The following is an 18,404-nucleotide window of genomic DNA, read 5'->3' on the forward strand; positions in this document are numbered from 1 at the left end:
CATATCTACTCTCTGAGATGGTAATAAACTCAACCGACTTATTTATGATGTTCTATCATGATCCTTTTGACAAAAAGGTCGAAGAGAGTGTGACGAGATGGTAAAAATAAGATAGAATCAACGAAGTTTACAAGATGGTATGATGCACTGTAGTCGATTCGGCTTCTCTGTGTTTAACACTTTGACATAGGTGTGAGAGAGTCTGTGTTTAACAATAGGAAGGCGGGTCAATGTTTAACAATATTATAAGGAAACAACCAACCAAATGAAAAAAAAAGACTTTCGAAACTCCCCCTGTATATAGAAAGTTGAGTCAGGAATAAAATGTGCAGCAGCTACTGATTGGCCAGTATATCATGAAGTTCCAAAATATATATCTAGCCTGATAGGTAGCTATTGATAGATAATGTTGATATGAATATGTTAAGTTACAGTTAAGTTCAGGTCATAATAATAAATAAATGAACATTTCAGATGTTTTAAAAAGAATTTTTACAGTGGAATTGACCCGATCTCAAAATGGTTACCATGGAAAAAGTCTAAGCTGAAGAACCCAACATTTTGTTTGATTATATACGATATGAGAACCGAAACGTTTGTTATCAATCACTATGGCCAAATTGAATTCATTAATGTCAATGATATACTCCAAATTATTAACACCAAAGTAAATGGCAAACCTAGTGGTTGTTTGGTCCCGAATAAGGAGGATCATTGTTTAATATTAGGGAGGCAGGTCAATACTTGGGTATAGAAAGGCGGATTGCATGATGATCAGCCGTATTAAGGCTGACTTTAATGATGAATATAACTGATATTTACATGGGATGTTTTACTGGGGGAATGTTGATTTATTTATCCTGATATCTTAATACTTCCTGATTATTCAATCAGATGATTTAGCGTTATGTCTCAATAAAAACGTATTCTCACTTACCTTGATCTTAACGCCATGTCTTTCAAGCACAATAACCGTTAAAAATTCATATATCTCCATTTTAACACCATTCTATGAGTTAAATGTTTAAATCAATCCACACATGTTCTGTCTGATAGTGGGCGGAAGTGTTCGTAATCTAAATCTCGTGATTTATCGTATTATACGATAGCAAATACCCGACTACATAACCGCCCTAAAAATCAGCAGACCTTGAAGTCAACCTACATTTTCACACATAGACGACAAAGTAGCAGACGATATTTGCAATGCATTGTATGAAACCAGGTAAAATGCTTAACTTGAAAAATTGCACTAAAAATAACGCTAAAATGTCCTAATACATATGTACATGTGAAGGCAGATTAAAATTAAAGATTGACTAAAACAAAACCACTAATTAACCTCTTTTGAACAGGTGTTTTGTTCTCTGACAATAATTTACAAACAAAGCCGAGGCATTAAAATGACCTTATCACATTTTATAGACAATAAATACTTTCTGTTGTTATCCTCAAAAAAAGAAGATGATATTCGAAATTTGATGTACTTTATAGATATTGTAAGATAGTACCTGTATAACATCAGGCGTGACTGTTAACAACTCCAGATATTGTAAGATAATACCTGTATAACAACAGCCGTGACTGGTAACGACTCCAGATATTGTAAGTTAGTACCTGTATAACAATAGCCGTGACTGATAACAACTCCAGATATTGTAAGTTAGTACCTGTATTACATCAGGCGTGACTGATAACAACTCCAGATAATAAGTTCGTACCTGTATAACAACAGGCGTGACTGATAACAACTTCAGATATTGTAAGTTGGTACCTGTATTACATCATGCGTGACTGATAACAACTCCAGATATTGTAAGATAGTACCTGTATAACAACAGCCGTGACTGATAACAACTCCAGATATTGTAAGTTGGTACATGTATAACAACAGTCGTGACTGATAACAACTCCAGATATTGTAAGATAGTACCTTTATTACATCAGGCGTGACTGATAACAACTCCAGATATTGTAAGTTAGTACCTGTATAACATCAGCCGTGACTGATAACATCTCCAGATATTGTAAGATAGTACCTGTATTACATCAGGCGTGACTGATAACAACTCCAGAAAATAAGTTCGTACCTGTATAACATCAGGCGTGACTGATAACAACTCCAGATATTGTAAGTTAGTACCTGTATAACATCAGCCGTGACTGTTAACATCTCCAGATATTGTAAGATAGTACCTGTATTACATCAGGCGTGACTGATAACAACTCCATATATTATAAGTTCGTACCTGTATAACAACAGCCGTGACTGATAACAACTCCAGATATTATAAGTTCGTACCTGTATAACGACAGCCGTGACTGATAACAACTCCAGATGTTGTAAGATAGTACCTGTATTACATCAGGCGTGACTGACAACAACTCCAGATAATGTAAGATAGTACCTGTATTACATCAGCCGTGACTGATAACATCTCCAGATGTTGTAAGATAGTACCTGTATAACATCAGGCGTGACTGATAACAACTCCAGATAGTATAAGATAGTACCTGTATTACATCAGGCGTGACTGATAACAACTCCAGATAGTGTAAGATAGTACCTGTATAACAACAGCCGTGACTGATAACAACTCCAGATATTATAAGTTCGTACCTGTATAACGACAGCCGTGACTGATAACAACTCCAGATATTGTAAGATAGTACCCGTATGACACCAGGCGTGACTGATAGCAACTCCAGATATTGTAAGACAGTACCTGTATTACATCAGGCGTGACTGATAACAACTCCATATATTGTAAGACAGTACCTGTATTACATCAGGCGTGACTGATAACATCTCCAGATATTGTAAGATAGTACCTGTATTACATCAGGCGTGACTGACAACAACTCCATATATTGTAAGATAGTACCTGTATTACATCAGCCGTGACTGATAACATCTCCAGATATTGTAAGATAGTACCTGTATAACATCAGGCGTGACTGATAACAACTCCAGATAGTGTAAGATAGTACCTGTATTACATCAGGCGTGACTGATAACAACTCCAGATAGTGTAAGATAGTACCTGTATAACAACAGCCGTGACTGATAACAAATCCAGATATTGTAAGATAGTACCTGTATAACATCAGGCGTGACTGATAACAACTCCAGATAGTGTAAGATAGTACCTGTATTACATCAGGCGTGACTGATAACAACTCCTGATATTGTAAGTTAGTACCTGTATAACAACAGCCGTGACTGATAACAACTCCAGATATTGTAAGTTAGTACCTGTATAATATCAGTTGTGACTGATAGCAACTCCAGATATTGTAAGATAGTACCTGTACAACATCATGCGTGACTGATAACAACTCCAGATATTGTAAGTTAGTACCTGTATAATATCAGTTGTGACCGATAACAACTTAAGACATTGTAAGATAGTAGCTGTATAACAACAGTTGTGACTGATAACAACTCCAGATATTGTAAGATAGTACCTGTATAACATCAGGCGTGACTGATAACAACTCAAGATATTGTAAGTTAGTACCTGTATAACAACAGCCGTGACAGATAACAACTCCAGATATTGTAAGTTAGTACCTGTATAACAACAGCCGTGACTGGTAACAACTCCAGATATTGCGAGTTAGTACCCGTATAACATCAGCCGTGACTGATAACAACTCCAGATATTATAAGATCGTACCGGTATAACTTAAGTCGTGACTGATAACAACTCCAGATATTGTAAGTTAGTACCTGTATAACAACAAGTCATTACCAAACGTATGCTTGGTAACATTGCACATTGTGAGTTGAATAATTAATTTTGCTAAAATCTTAAGGTTTATTATCCAAGCCAACATTATTTTTAATTTTTATGACAAAGGTAATTCGTATTCATGCATATTTAATTTAACAATGTGCTGTCATGCAGAGAGTTCTGAACTATGGGTCGTCGAAGATTCTTGGATGATCTTCCGTCATCGGAGCCGAGGACGAGTTGAATGGCTATTATATAGCAAGATATATAAAAGGGCAAATTCTAATCAGACAGACCTAGAAGAAAACACGGGAGTAAAGAGGAGTCAGAAATGAAAGTACGAGAAATGTTTTATTTTAATATCAAAATGGCGACATCTGATCTATTTTTGTTCCGCTAATGTATCTTATATACATGTTAATATACATCATGAGTTTTTTCCTGACATGGACGACACTAACACAACCTTCGATATATTGGAATAGATATAGAGAAACGGTTACAGTTACGTTTGTTTTTGAAATTTGTGGAGGTGGTGGATGATGGTGGTGATGTTGGGTTGGGGTGGGGTGGGTATGGGTGGGGTTGAAGGTGGGTGTTGGGTTGGGTTGGTGGGGGCTGGGGGAGGGGTAGTATTCAGGGCAATGTAGAATCATTGTATTACATAGTTTTCTGTACTGGCCATTGGTTCATCACACATTGACTCGAACATATATATGTACACGATTTTTTGATAAGTTTCAAGCTTTTCAGGATTTTTTCTTATGATCTCAAATGTCTCCTAAAAACAGGCCATCGGAGACAGCATTCTTGACTCGGCCACATACAGACAGCTGCCTTTTGTTAGAGGGATGATACGTACGGCTGAATCATCTACAATTGGTTTCACATTCATACGACACGAAACCAACAAATATGTTTCCTCTTTTTAAAACACGCTTGTTTACGTGGGTTATCACGCAATGCAGGAAGGTCGTGGAGAGAAAACCGGTCACTGTGCTCTATCTTACATTCAAATCATTTTCTATACATAATGATAGCATGTTAATCTTGTAAAATATACATTAATAATTTAAAGTAAAAGTAAATAGTTAAAAATAACATAAGATGACGGAAACCCCATGGTTTAATAGAGAAGATTATGAACCAACATTTGTATTTATGTTAAAGATATATAGAATCTAGAAACACTGTCTATCATGTAGATATAATATATGTATCTCAAACCGAAGCTATATTGAAAACAGGAGATCTATACTTTTCTCTTTTCCTCTTAATCTTCTAATAATGTGATAACAGAGAAAACTATCAGAAATATGAGAAATATCTAAGGAAATAAAAGAACAAAACTAAATTGTAAAAATCCAAGATGGCCGTCCGTCGGCCATTCTATTTTCCCGACAAGACTCAAAATTGAATAGTCTGAAGGAAACCTACAAGTGAAGTTTGAGACATTTTCTTCAGAACTTCTCAGGAAAAAGCGATAACACTCGTTAATCATCCAAATCAAAGATGTCTACCTGTCGGCCATTCTGTTTTACAGATTAGACCTGGAAACGAAACTCCTCAAATGTAAAACGGAAGTGTATTGTGTTAAAGTCAAGTGTATCTCCACAGGACACGTACACGTGTAGTTGAAGTGTAGTACAATGTATACATTTGTCAGTAGTTCTGCCTTTCGAGGACACCAGTACTAAAACATGTATTGCCTTATGTTCTCAATAAAGTTATAAAATATACGCCAATATATCAATGTAACAACATGTTTAGGTTCTAACTAACCATACCCGTTCCATCTCGTAGCTATTTCTAACTTGATACTGTTCTGTGATATGCACTAGGTAAACAATCAAATATGGCACTGTATTGAAGAAATTAGATAACACGTAACATGACTTTGTCTGTCTTCCGTGATATATATCAGCGTTCCATTGGGTTTAGTGAGGTCTTCCTTGACTCCGTGAAGCATGTCTGGTCTCCGTCTGGATTTTGTAAGCATGTCGATCATGGTTACGTGATGTATGTCATGGTTACGTGAGGTAGGTCAGAGTTTCGTAAGGTATGTCTGGGTTCCCGAGGTGTATCTAGGTTCTGTGTGGATTCCTTCAATGAGGTATGTCTTGGTTCCATGTGGTATGTCTTGGTTTCGTGAGGTATGCCTTGGTTCCGTGAGGTATGTCTTTGTTCCGTGAGTTATATCTTGGTTAAGGTTGGTATGTCTTTGATCCAAGAGGTATGTCTGGGTTCTCTAAGGTATGTCTGGATTCTATGAGGTATGTGTGAGTTCCGTGAGGTCTTTGTTGGTTACGTGAGGTATGTCTGGGTTCTATGAGTAATGTCTGGGTTCCGTGAGGTATGTCTTGGTTCCGTTAGGTATGTCTGGGTTCCGTAAAATATGGCTGGGTTCCGTAAGATATGTCTGTGGTCCATGAGGTCAGTTTTGGTTCTTTGAGGTCTATGTTGGTTATATGAGGTATGTTTTCGTTCTGTGAGGTATGTCTGGGTTCCGTGAAGTATATATGTGTTCCGTGAGGTATGTCTGGGTTCCATGTGATATGTCTTGGTTACGTGAGGTATGTCTGGGTTTCCTGATGTATGTCTTGGTTCCGTGAGGTATGCCTGGGTTCCGTGATGTGTGTGTTGGTTTCGTGAGGTATTCCTGGCTTCCGTGAGGTATGTCTGGATTCTATGAGGTTTATCTGGGTTCCGTGAGTTATATATGGGTTCGTGAGGTATGTCTTGGTTCCGTGATACCCTCAAATCTCGATAATAAGCCCCGACTTGTTAACTTTTATGATAATGAATCTCAGGATTATTATCGAAGCAGGCCTATTGTTAAGGCGTTAAGAACTTAAGGAAGTCATTTATCCTATAGGACAAGTTAGCTTATCTACGAGACCGTCTTACTTTCGAAAATTTTAATCGGTGAAAAAAATCTTTGATGAATTATACTTGCCGTTAATAATTAAGGAAATCGTCAACACTATTCTTAATTACTCAGAACATTAACCTCTTTCGTCATCAAGAACTGTACTTGATCTACAGGTCGAAAAACAATAAAAATATTTTAAGTGCACAACTAACCTTGAGCAAAACACTTCATATGACTACCATGTGATGTTCATAGACACAGCCATGCATGTAGAATCATACGTGTTATCATACTAAAATATGACCTGTCGTCGTGACACCTGATTACCATATGGATTATATCAGTGATATAGGGTGGTCACTTTTCATCTATAACGTAGGGATACCAGGTATATATATATAGTTACGTAAACAGGAAAATGAAATATCGCCAGCAGTTGTCAAGTACTCGGCACACTTGACTAATCATTAGGTGAGCAAACCTAGAGGGAAATGCCATCAATGAATAAGCGATGTTGTAGACGATTACCCAAATTATCTGAAATGTTCATAGATGTTCTGTATACATGTAATGTATATAAGTACCAGGTATACATGCAGATAAAACACCTACACAATGAAGCTTGGGATACTACCAGTCTGAAACAAATTCAAGCCAAACACCAGTAAAAAAATCCAAATCGTGTGGTACCTCCGTCATGCCTGACGGGTCAGATATTACATAGACTGTGTACCAGGATGTTACAGTATAAATGAGATAAAGACACTGTCCTCAGATTTCATTGAATGAAGGATAGGAGTGGAAAATCCATGAGCTTTCGTGGAATTATTTTTTAAAGAAATAATTGCATGTGTTTTTTTTTAGATAACTTGTTTGTGTAATTTTCCTATTTGCTGAGCAACAATATAGTAACAAATGCTCACCTGATTAAGTTTAAATACATATATATTTAATTTTGTTTCGATCAGTTATAAAGCAAAAACAAAAATAAACAAGAACACCTTCATCAAATAGGTCGGAAAGATTTAAGAGGCCAACAATTCACACAGGAGATTTTTCCTACCTGAACGACAATAACATACCGTATAGTGGAATGCATGTTTTAAAAACAAATACAATTCTCTGTTATCAAGAAAAGGCAATGGAGACTATATTGGAATCATTTAAAGACAATGAAAGAGCTTAATTGTAATAAAAAAAACATTGACTTTAAAACAAATATACCAATATTATGCATGACTAGTATTGCATATATGGAGATGTAATTTTGGCTAAAAAAATACCAAATAACATGTGAAGTAATAAACTTGAAAATAAAATGCCTTGAAAACAAATATACCAATATTATAAATGACTAGTATTGGATATATGGAGATATCTTGATCAGAAATGCAATATAATGACAATCCTGAAAAAGATAAGGCAACAATACTCAATAAGAACTTTTATTGCAAACATGTTTTACTGGAATGACCCCGTTAAAAAGAAGGAATGTAATATTTTTGGTACAGTGTATTTGTTATCGGATAGTTTAGACTAAAGTGACAGATCGTTATCCATTAATTAAAAACAAATTATTATCTCGCCATAACTATTAAATTCACTATTTTACCTCAGATACACAAATGTTTTTTTATATATATATATATATAAAAAAACACTAGCAAGAATATAAATGGATACATACATATCAAACTCGTGAAAAGAATGCATATATCAACAACATATGTAAACTTTAAACCAACCACAAATAGATCGCCCGGCTTCAGCCGGCCGATAATTCAGTTCACGTACGTTTTGGTTATATATATATGTATGGTCAGCAAATGGGGTTACTTATATATATAAAAAGCAAAGGCTTTTGACAGGTGACAGTATGACAGATAAAGTCGGCTTATTTTCGAGATATGTTTCACTGCAAGGAACCCAAGGCTTATTTTCAAGTACGGTATATTTTTTTCAGAGATAGAATATTCCAAGGCTTACTTTCAAGAATGACCCAATTTCGAGATTTAGGTTACATGCCTGGGTTGCGTGATGTCTGTCTGGGTTTCGTGAGGTATGTTTGGCGCCATCTGGGTAACATTGAGGTATGTCTCTCTGGGTTCCGTGAAGTTTGTCTCGGTTCCATTCGGTTTATCTAGGTTTCGTTACGTAAACCGGGTTACAAGAGATACGTCTTTGTACCATGAATAATGTCCCGGATTCGTCTGGATTCCTTGAGGTATGTCTGAGTTACATGAGGAATGTTAGGGTTATGAGAGGTCAATCAGGGCTCTGAGAGGGATGTTGGGGGTCCGTGTTGTCTTTCTAGGTTTCGTAAAGTATGCCTGTGTTCCGTCTCGGTTCTGCGATTCATATTAGGTTTTCGTCTGGATTCTGTTAACTATGTCGGGTTTGTGTTAAGTATGTGTTGGTTCCGTCTGGGTTCCGAGAGGTCTGCCTTGACTCCGTGAGTTCTTTTCGCGTTCGTTAATATGTCTGGGTTCGTGAAGCCTGTCCGGGTTCCTTAGTTTATGTCTGGTCTCCGTGTGGATTATGTAAGGCATATCAGAGTTACGTGAGGTATGTCTGGTTTCCTGATGTGTGTCTAGATTCCGTGTAGGTTACTTCCAGATTGACTTGTTTGTTCTCTGACAGTAATTAATAAATATAGACGGGACATTAAAATGACATTATTAACTTTTATAGAAAATGAATACTTTCTGTTGTTATAACAACAGGCGTGACTGATAACAACTCCAGATATTGTAAGAGTATATATTAAGAGTGTGAATACACTTCTACCTTCATCAGACAAATAACCAATGTTAATCATACAATCACTGCCATATCTATTCTCTGAGATGGTAATAAACTCAACCGACTTGTTTATGATGTTCTATCATGATCCTTTTGACAAAAAGGTCGAAGACAGTGTGACGAGATGGCAAAAATCAAATAGAATCAAAGAAGTTTACAAGATGGTATGATGTACTGTAGTCGATTCGGCTTATCTTTGTTTAACACTTTGACATAGGTGTGCGAAAGTCTGTGTTTAACAATAGGAAGGCGGGCCAATGCTTAACAATATCATAAGGAAACAACCAACCAATTGAAAAAATAGACGTTCGAAACTTCCCCTGTGTATAGAAAGTTGAGCCAGAGATAAAATGTTCAGCAGCCACTGATTGGCCAGTATATCATGAAAATAGATATCTAGCCTGATAGGTAACTTTACATAGATAATGTTGATATAAATATGTTAAGTCAGAGTTAAGTTTTCTGGTCATTATAATCAATAGATGAATATTTCAGATTTTTTAGACAATTTTTATTGCGAAATTGATCTAATCGCAAAATGGTTACCATGGAAAAAGTCTAAGCTGAAGAAGCCAACATTTGGTTTGATTATGTATTATATGAGAACCGAAACATGTGTTATGAATCATTATGGCCAAATTGAATTCATTAATTTCAATGATATACTCCAAATTATTAACACCAAAGTAAATGGCAAACCTAGTGGTTGTTTGGTCCCAAATAAGGAGGATAATTGTTTAATCTTAGGAAGGCAGGTCAATACTTGGGTAGAGAAAGGCGGATTGCATGATGATCAGCCTTATTGAGGCTGACGTTAATTATGAATATAACTGATATTTACATAGGATGTTTTTACAAGTGGAATATGAATTGATTTATTCTGATATTTAAATACTTCCTGATTATTTAGTCTGATGATTTAACGTAATGCCTCAATACAAACGTATTCTCACTTACCTTGATCTTAATGCCATGTCTTTCAACTATGATAGCCGTTTAGAAACGCATATCTCTCCATTTTAACACCATTCTATGAATTAAATATTTAAAACAATCCACACATCTTCTGTCTGATAGTGGGCGGAAGTGTTGGTAATCTAAATCTCGTGACTTATACGATAGCAAATACCCGACTACATAACCGCCCTAAAAATCAGCAGACCTTGAAGTTAACCTATATTTTCATACATATAAGACATAGTAGCAGACGATATTTGCAATGCATTGTATGAAACCAGGTAAAATCCTTAACTTGAAATATTTGCACTAAAAATAACGCTGAAATGTCCTAATACATATGTACATGTGAAGGCAGATTAAAATTAAAGATTGACTAAAACAAAACCACTAATTAACCTCTTTTGAACACGTGTTTTGTTCTCTGACAATAATTTACAAACAAAGCCGAGGCATTAAAATGACCTTATCAACTTTTATAGACAATAAATACTTTCTGCTGTTATTCTAAAAAAGATGATATTCGAAATTTGATGTACTTTCCAGATATTGTAAGATAGTATCTGTATAACATCAGGCGTGAATGATAACAACTCCAGATATTGTAAGTTAGTACCTGTATTACATCAGGCGTGACTGATAACAACTCCAGATAGTGTAAGATAGTACCTGTATTACAACAGCCGTGACTGATAACAACTCCAGATATTGTAAGTTAGTACCTGTATTACATCAGGCATGACATAATTATTTAAGTGCCACTATATAGAGAAGTCATTACCAAAAGTATACGTGGTAGCATTGCACATTGTGAGTTGATTCCTAAATTTCGCTAAAAGCGTAAGGTTAATTATCCTAGCCACCTTTTTTAAGTAGTATGACAAAGGTAATTCGTATGCATGCCTAGTTAATTAAACAATGCCATGTCATGCACAGAGTTGAGCTATTGGCCGTCGACGATTCTTGGATCATCTTCCCTCATCGAGCCGAGGACGAGTTGAATGGCTATTGAATAGGAAGATTTATGAAAGGGCAAATTCTAATCAGACAGACCTAGAAGAAAACACAGGAGTAAAGAGGAGTCAGAAATGAAAGTACGATAAACATTTTATTTTAAAATCAAAATGGCGACATCATATCTGTTTTGTTCCGCTAATGTATCTTATATACATGTTAATATAAATCATGAGATTTTTCCTGACATGGACGACACTAACAGTCTTCGATGGGTGTGGTGTTGTGGGGGTGTTGTTATTCAGGGCAATGCAGATTCAGTGTATTACAAAGTTTTTTTTCCGTACTGGCCATCGGTTCCTCACACATTGAGTCCAACATGTACATGTACACGATTATTTGATAAGTTTCAACCTTTTCAGGATTTTTTCTTATGATCTCAAATGTCTCCTAAAAACAGGCCATCTTATACAGCATTCTTGACTCGGCCACATACAGACAGCTGCCTTTTGTTAGAGGGTTGATACGTACAGGCTGAATCATCTTCAATTGGTTTACCCATTCATACGACACAAAACCAACAAATATGATACCTCTTTTTAAAACACGCTTGTTTACGTGGGTTATCACGCAATGCTAAAGCAGGAAGGTCGTGGAGAGAAAACCGGTTATTGTGCTCTATCTTACATTCAAATCATTTTCTATACATAATGATAAAATGTTAATCTTGTAAAATATACATTCATAATTTAAAGTAAAAGTAAATAGTTAAAAATAACCTAAGATGACGGATACCCCATGGTTTAATATAGAAGATTATGAACCTACATTTGTATTTATGTTAAAGATATATAGAATCTATCACCACTGTCTATCATGTAAATATAATATATGTATCTCAACCCGAAGGTAAATTGAAAACAAGAGATCTATACTTTTCTGTTTTCCTCTTAATCTCTTAATAATGTGATAACAGGGAAAAAACCTTTATCAGAAATATGAGAAATATCTAAGGAAATAAAAGAACACAACTTAATTCTAAAAATCAAAGATGGCCGCCCGTCGGCCATCCATTTTCCCGATAAGACTCACAATTGAATAGTCTAAAGGAAACCTACAAGTGAAGTTTCAGAAATTTTCTTTAGAACTTCTCAAGAAAAAGCGATAACACTCGTCAATCATCAGAATCAAAGATGGCTACCTGTCGGCCATTCTGTTTTACAGATTAGACCTGGAAACGAAACTCCTCAAATGTAAAACGGAAGTGTATTGTGTTAAAGTCAAGTGTACCTCCACAGGACACGTACACGTGTAGTTTAAGTGTAGTACAATGTATAAATTTGTCAGTAGTTCTGCCTTTCGAGGACACCACTACTAAAACATGTATTGCCTTATGTTCTCAATAAAGTTATAAAATATACGCCAATAAATCAATGTAACAACATGTTTAGGTTCTAACTAACCATACCCGTTCCATCTCGCAGCTATTTCTAACTGGATACTGTTCTGTGATATGCACTAGGTAAACAATCAAATATGGCACTGTATTGAAGAAATTAGATAACACGTAGCATGACTTTGTTTGTCTTCCGTGATATATATCAGCGTTCCATTGGGTTTAGTGAGGTCTTCCTTGACTCCGTGAAGCATGTCTGGTCTCCGTCTGGATTTTGTAAGCATGTCGATCATGGTTACGTGATGTATGTCATGGTTACGTGAGGTATGTCAGAGTTTCGTAAGGTATGTCTGGGTTCCCGAGGTGTATCTAGGTTCTGTGTGGATTCCTTCAATGAGGTATGTCTTGGTTCCATGTGGTATGTCTTGGTTTCGTGAGGTATGTTCTGGTTCCGTGAGGTATGTCTTGGTTCCGTGAGGTATATCTTGGTTAAGGTTGGTATGTCTTTGATCCAAGAGGTATGTCTGGGTTCTCTAAGGTATGTCTGGATTCTATGAGGTATGTGTGAGTTCCGTGAGGTCTTTGTTGGTTACGTGAGGTATGTCTGGGTTCTATGAGTAATGTCTGGGTTCCGTGAGGTATGTCTTGGTTCCGTTAGGTATGTCTGGGTTCCGTAAAATATGGCTGGGTTCCGTAAGATATGTCTGTGGTCCATGAGGTCAGTTTTGGTTCTTTGAGGTCTATGTTGGTTATATGAGGTATGTTTTCGTTCTGTGAGGTATGTCTGGGTTCCGTGAAGTATATATGTGTTCCGTGAGGTATGTCTGGGTTCCATGTGATATGTCTTGGTTACGTGAGGTATGTCTGGGTTTCCTGATGTATGTCTTGGTTCCGTGAGGTATGCCTGGGTTCCGTGATGTGTGTGTTGGTTTCGTGAGGTATTCCTGGCTTCCGTGAGGTATGTCTGGATTCTATGAGGTTTATCTGGGTTCCGTGAGTTATATATGGGTTCGTGAGGTATGTCTTGGTTCCGTGATACCCTCAAATCTCGATAATAAGCCCCGACTTGTTAACTTTTATGATAATGAATCTCAGGATTATTATCGAAGCAGGCCTATTGTTAAGGCGTTAAGATTTTAAGGAAGTCATTTATCCTATAGGACAAGTTAGCTTATTTACGAGACCGTCTTACTTTTGAAAATTTTAATCGGTGAAAAAAATCTTTGATGAATTATACTTGCCGTTAATAATTAAGGAAATCGTCAACACTATTCTTAATTACTCAGAACATTAACCTCTTTCGTCATCCAGAACTGTACTTGATCTACAGGTCGAAAAACAATAAAAATATTTTAAGTGCACAACTAACCTTGAGCAAAACACTTCATATGACTACCATGTGATGTTCATAGACACAGCCATGCATGTAGAAACATTAGTGTTATCATACTAAAATATGACCTGTCGTCGTGACACCTGATTACCATATGGATTATATCAGTGATATAGGGTGGTCACTTTTCATCTATAACGTAGGGATACCAGGTATATATATATAGTTACGTAAACAGGAAAATGAAATATCGCCAGCAGTTGTCACGTTCTCGGCACACTTGACTAATCATTAGGTGAGCAAACCTAGAGGGAAATGCCATCAATGAATAAGCGATGTTGTAGACGATTACCCAAATTATCTGAAATGTTCATAGTTGTTCTGTATACATGTAATGTATACAAGTACCAGGTATACATGCAGATAAAACACCTACACAATGAATCTTGGGATACTACCAGTCTAAAACAAATTCAAGCCAAACTCCAGTAAAAACATCCAAATCGTGTGGTACCTCCGTCATGCCTGACGGGTCAGATATTACATAGACTGTGTACCAGGATGTTAAAGTATAAATGAGATAAAGACACTGTTCTCGGATTTCATTGAATGACGGGTAGGGTTGGAAAATCCATGAGCTTTCGTGGAATTATTTTTTAAAGAAATAATTGTATGTGTTTTTTTTTAAATAACTTGTTTGTGTAATTTTCCTATTTGCTGAGCAACAATATAGTAACAAATGCTTCACCTGATTAAGTTTGAATACATATATATTTAATTTTGTTTCGATCAGTTATTTAAAGCAAAAACAAAAATAAACAAGAAAACCTTGATGCTAAAGCATCAAATCGGTCGAAAAGATTTAAGAAGCCAACAATTCACACGGGAGATTTTTCCTACCTGAACGAAAATATCCTACCGTATAGTAGAATGCATGTTTTAAAAACAAATACAATTCTCTGTTATCAAGAAAAGGCAATGGAGACTATATTGGAATCATTTAAAGACAATGAAAGAGCTTAATTGTAATAAAAAACATTGACTTTAAAACAAATATACCAATTTTATGCATGACTAGTATTGCATATATGGAGATGTTGTAATTTTGGCTAAAAAAATACCAAATAACATGTGAAGTAATAAACTTGAAAATAAAATGCCTTGAAAACAAATATACCAATATTATAAATGACTAGTATTGGATATATGGAGATATCTTGATCAGAAATGCAATATAATGACAATCCTGAAAAAGATAAGGCAAAAATACTCAATAAGAACTTTATTGCAAACATGTTTTACTGGAATGACCCCGTTAAAAAGGAATGTAATATTTTTGGTACAGTGTATTTGTTATCGGATAGTTTAGACTAAAGTGACAGATCGTTATCCATTAATTAAAAACAAATTATTATCTCGCCATAACTATAAAATTCACTATTGTACCTCAGATAAACAAATGTTTTTTTTTATATAAAAACACTAGCAAGAATATAAATGGATACATACATATCAAACTCGTGAAAAGAATGCATGTATCAACAACATATGTAAACTTTAAACCAACCACAAATAGATCGCCCGCCTTCAGCCGGCCGATAATTAAGTACACGTACGTTTTGGTTATATATATATATGTATGGTCAGCAAATGGGGTTACTTATATATATAAAAAGCAAAGGCTTTTGACAGGTGACAGTATGACAGATAAAGTCGGCTTATTTTCGAGATATGTTTCTTAATACTTCCTGATTATTCAATCAGATGACTTAGCGTTATGTCTCAATAAAAACGTATTCTCACTTACCTTGATCTTAACGCCATGTCTTTCAAGCACAATAACCGTTAAAACTCATATATCTCCATTTTAACACCATTCTATGACTTAAATGTTTAAATCAATCCACACATGTTCTGTCTGATGGTGGGCGGAAGTGCTCGTAATGTAAATCTCGTGATTTATCGTTTTATACGATAGCAAATACCCGACTACATAACCGCCCTAAAAATCAGCAGACCTTGAAGTCAACCTACATTTTCACACAAAGACGACATAGTAGCAGACGATATTTGCAATGCATTGTATGAAACCAGGTAAAATGCTTAACTTGAAAAATTGCACTAAAAATAACGCTAAAATGTCCTAATACATATGTACATGTGAAGGCAGATTAAAATTAAAGATTGACTAAAACAAAACCACTAATTAACCTCTTTTGAACGCGTGTTTTGATCTTTGACAATAATTAACAAATATAGTCGAGGCATTAAAATGACCTTATCAACTTTTATAGACAATAAATACTTTCTGTTGTTATCCTCAAAAAAAGATGATATTCGAAATGTGATGTACTTTATAGATATGGTACGAAAGTACCTGTATTACATCAGGCGTGACTGATAACAACTCCAGATATTGTAAGATAGTACCTGTATAACATCAGGCGTGACTGATAACAACTCCAGATATTGTAAGATAGTACCTGTATAACATCAGGCGTGACTGATAACAACTCCAGATATTTAAGGGATAGTAAGTTGTTTTGAGTTGCTATACTGGTGATTAGAACATGAAATTTGGTTTGAACTCGAGACCGATAGGTCGAGAGTTTAAACCAAATTCCATGTTCTAATCGCCAGTATAGCCACGAAAAACAACGTACTATCCCCATTCTAACACGTTTACTATCGCATATATTTAGAAACATTGTTTTACAGTGCTACAAGTACGCTGTTCAGTACTCTGTGACCTTCGTTCGTGAAGTGTCCTACTGTGGCGGATTGACCAATCAGAGAGAAGCTATCAAAGTCGGTCAATTGGGGTTGGGGTTGGGGGCTGTTATTCGTGGCACTGTAGATTCATTGTATTACATAACTTTTTTCTGTACTGGCCATCTGTTCATCACATGTTTACTGGAACATATATATGTACACGATGTTTTGATAAGTTTCAACCTTTTCAGGAATGTTTCTTATGATCTCAAATGTCTCCTAAAAACAGGCCATCGGAGACAGCATTCTTGACTCGGCCACATACAGACAGCTGCCTTTTGTTAGAGGGTTGATACGTACAGGCTGAATCATCTAAAATTGGTTTACACATTCATACGACACGAAACCAACAAATATGATACCTCTTTTTAAAACACGCTTGTTTACGTGGGTTATCACGCAATGCTAAAGCAGGAAGGTCGTGGAGAGAAAACCGGTTACTGTGCTCTATCTTACATTCAAATCATTTTCTATACATAATAATAGCATGTTAATCTTGTAAAATATACATTAATAATCAAAGTAAAAGTAAATAGTTAAAAATAACCTAAGATGACGGATACTCCATGGTTTAATAGAGAAGATTATGAACCTACATTTGTATTTATGTTAAAGATATATAATCTATCACCACTGTCTATCATGTAGATATAATATATGTATATCAACCCGAAGGTAAATTGAAAACAAGAGATCTATACTTTTCTGTTTTCCTCTTAATCTCTTAATAATGTGATAACAGGGAAAACCTCTATCAGAAACATGAGAAATATCTAAGGAAATAAAAAAACAAAACTAAATTGTAAAAATCCAAGATGGCCGCCCGTCGGCCATTCTATTTTGCTGATAAGACTCAAAATTGAATAGTCTAAAGGAAACCTACAAGTGAAGTTTGAGAAATTTTCTTCAGAACTTCTCAAGAAAAAGCGAAAATACTCGTCAATCATCAAAATCAAAGATGGCTACCTGTCGGCCATTCTGTTTTAAAGATTAGACTTGAAATGAAACTCCTCAAATGTAAAACGGAAGTGTATTGTGTTAAAGGCAAGTGTACCTCCACAGGACACGTACACGTGTAGTTTAAGTGTAGTACAATGTATAAATTTGTTAGTAGTTTTGCCTTTCGAGGACACCACTACTAAAACATGTATTGCCTTATGTTCTCAATAAAGTTATAAAATAAACGCCAATAAATCAATGTAACAAAATGTTTAGTTTCTAACTAACCATACCTGTTCAATCTCGCAGCTATTTCTAACTGGATACTGTTCTGTGATATGCACTAGGTAAACAATCAAATATGACACTGTATTGAAGAAAATAGATAACACGTAGCATGACTTTGTTTGTCTTCCGTGATATATAGCAGCGTTCCATTGGGTTTAGTGGGGTCTTCCTTGACTCCGTGAAGCATGTCTGGTCTCCGTCTGGATTTTGTAAGCATGTCGATCATGGTTACGTGATGTATGTCATGGTTACGTGAGGTATGTCAGAGTTTCGTAAGGTATGTCTGGGTTCCCGAGGTGTATCTAGGTTCTGTGTGGATTCCTTCAATGAAGTATGTCATGGTTCCGTGTGGTA

The sequence above is a fragment of the Pecten maximus genome, chromosome 8, assembly GCF_902652985.1.
Source record: "Pecten maximus chromosome 8, xPecMax1.1, whole genome shotgun sequence".
NCBI classification, from domain to species: domain Eukaryota; kingdom Metazoa; phylum Mollusca; class Bivalvia; order Pectinida; family Pectinidae; genus Pecten; species Pecten maximus.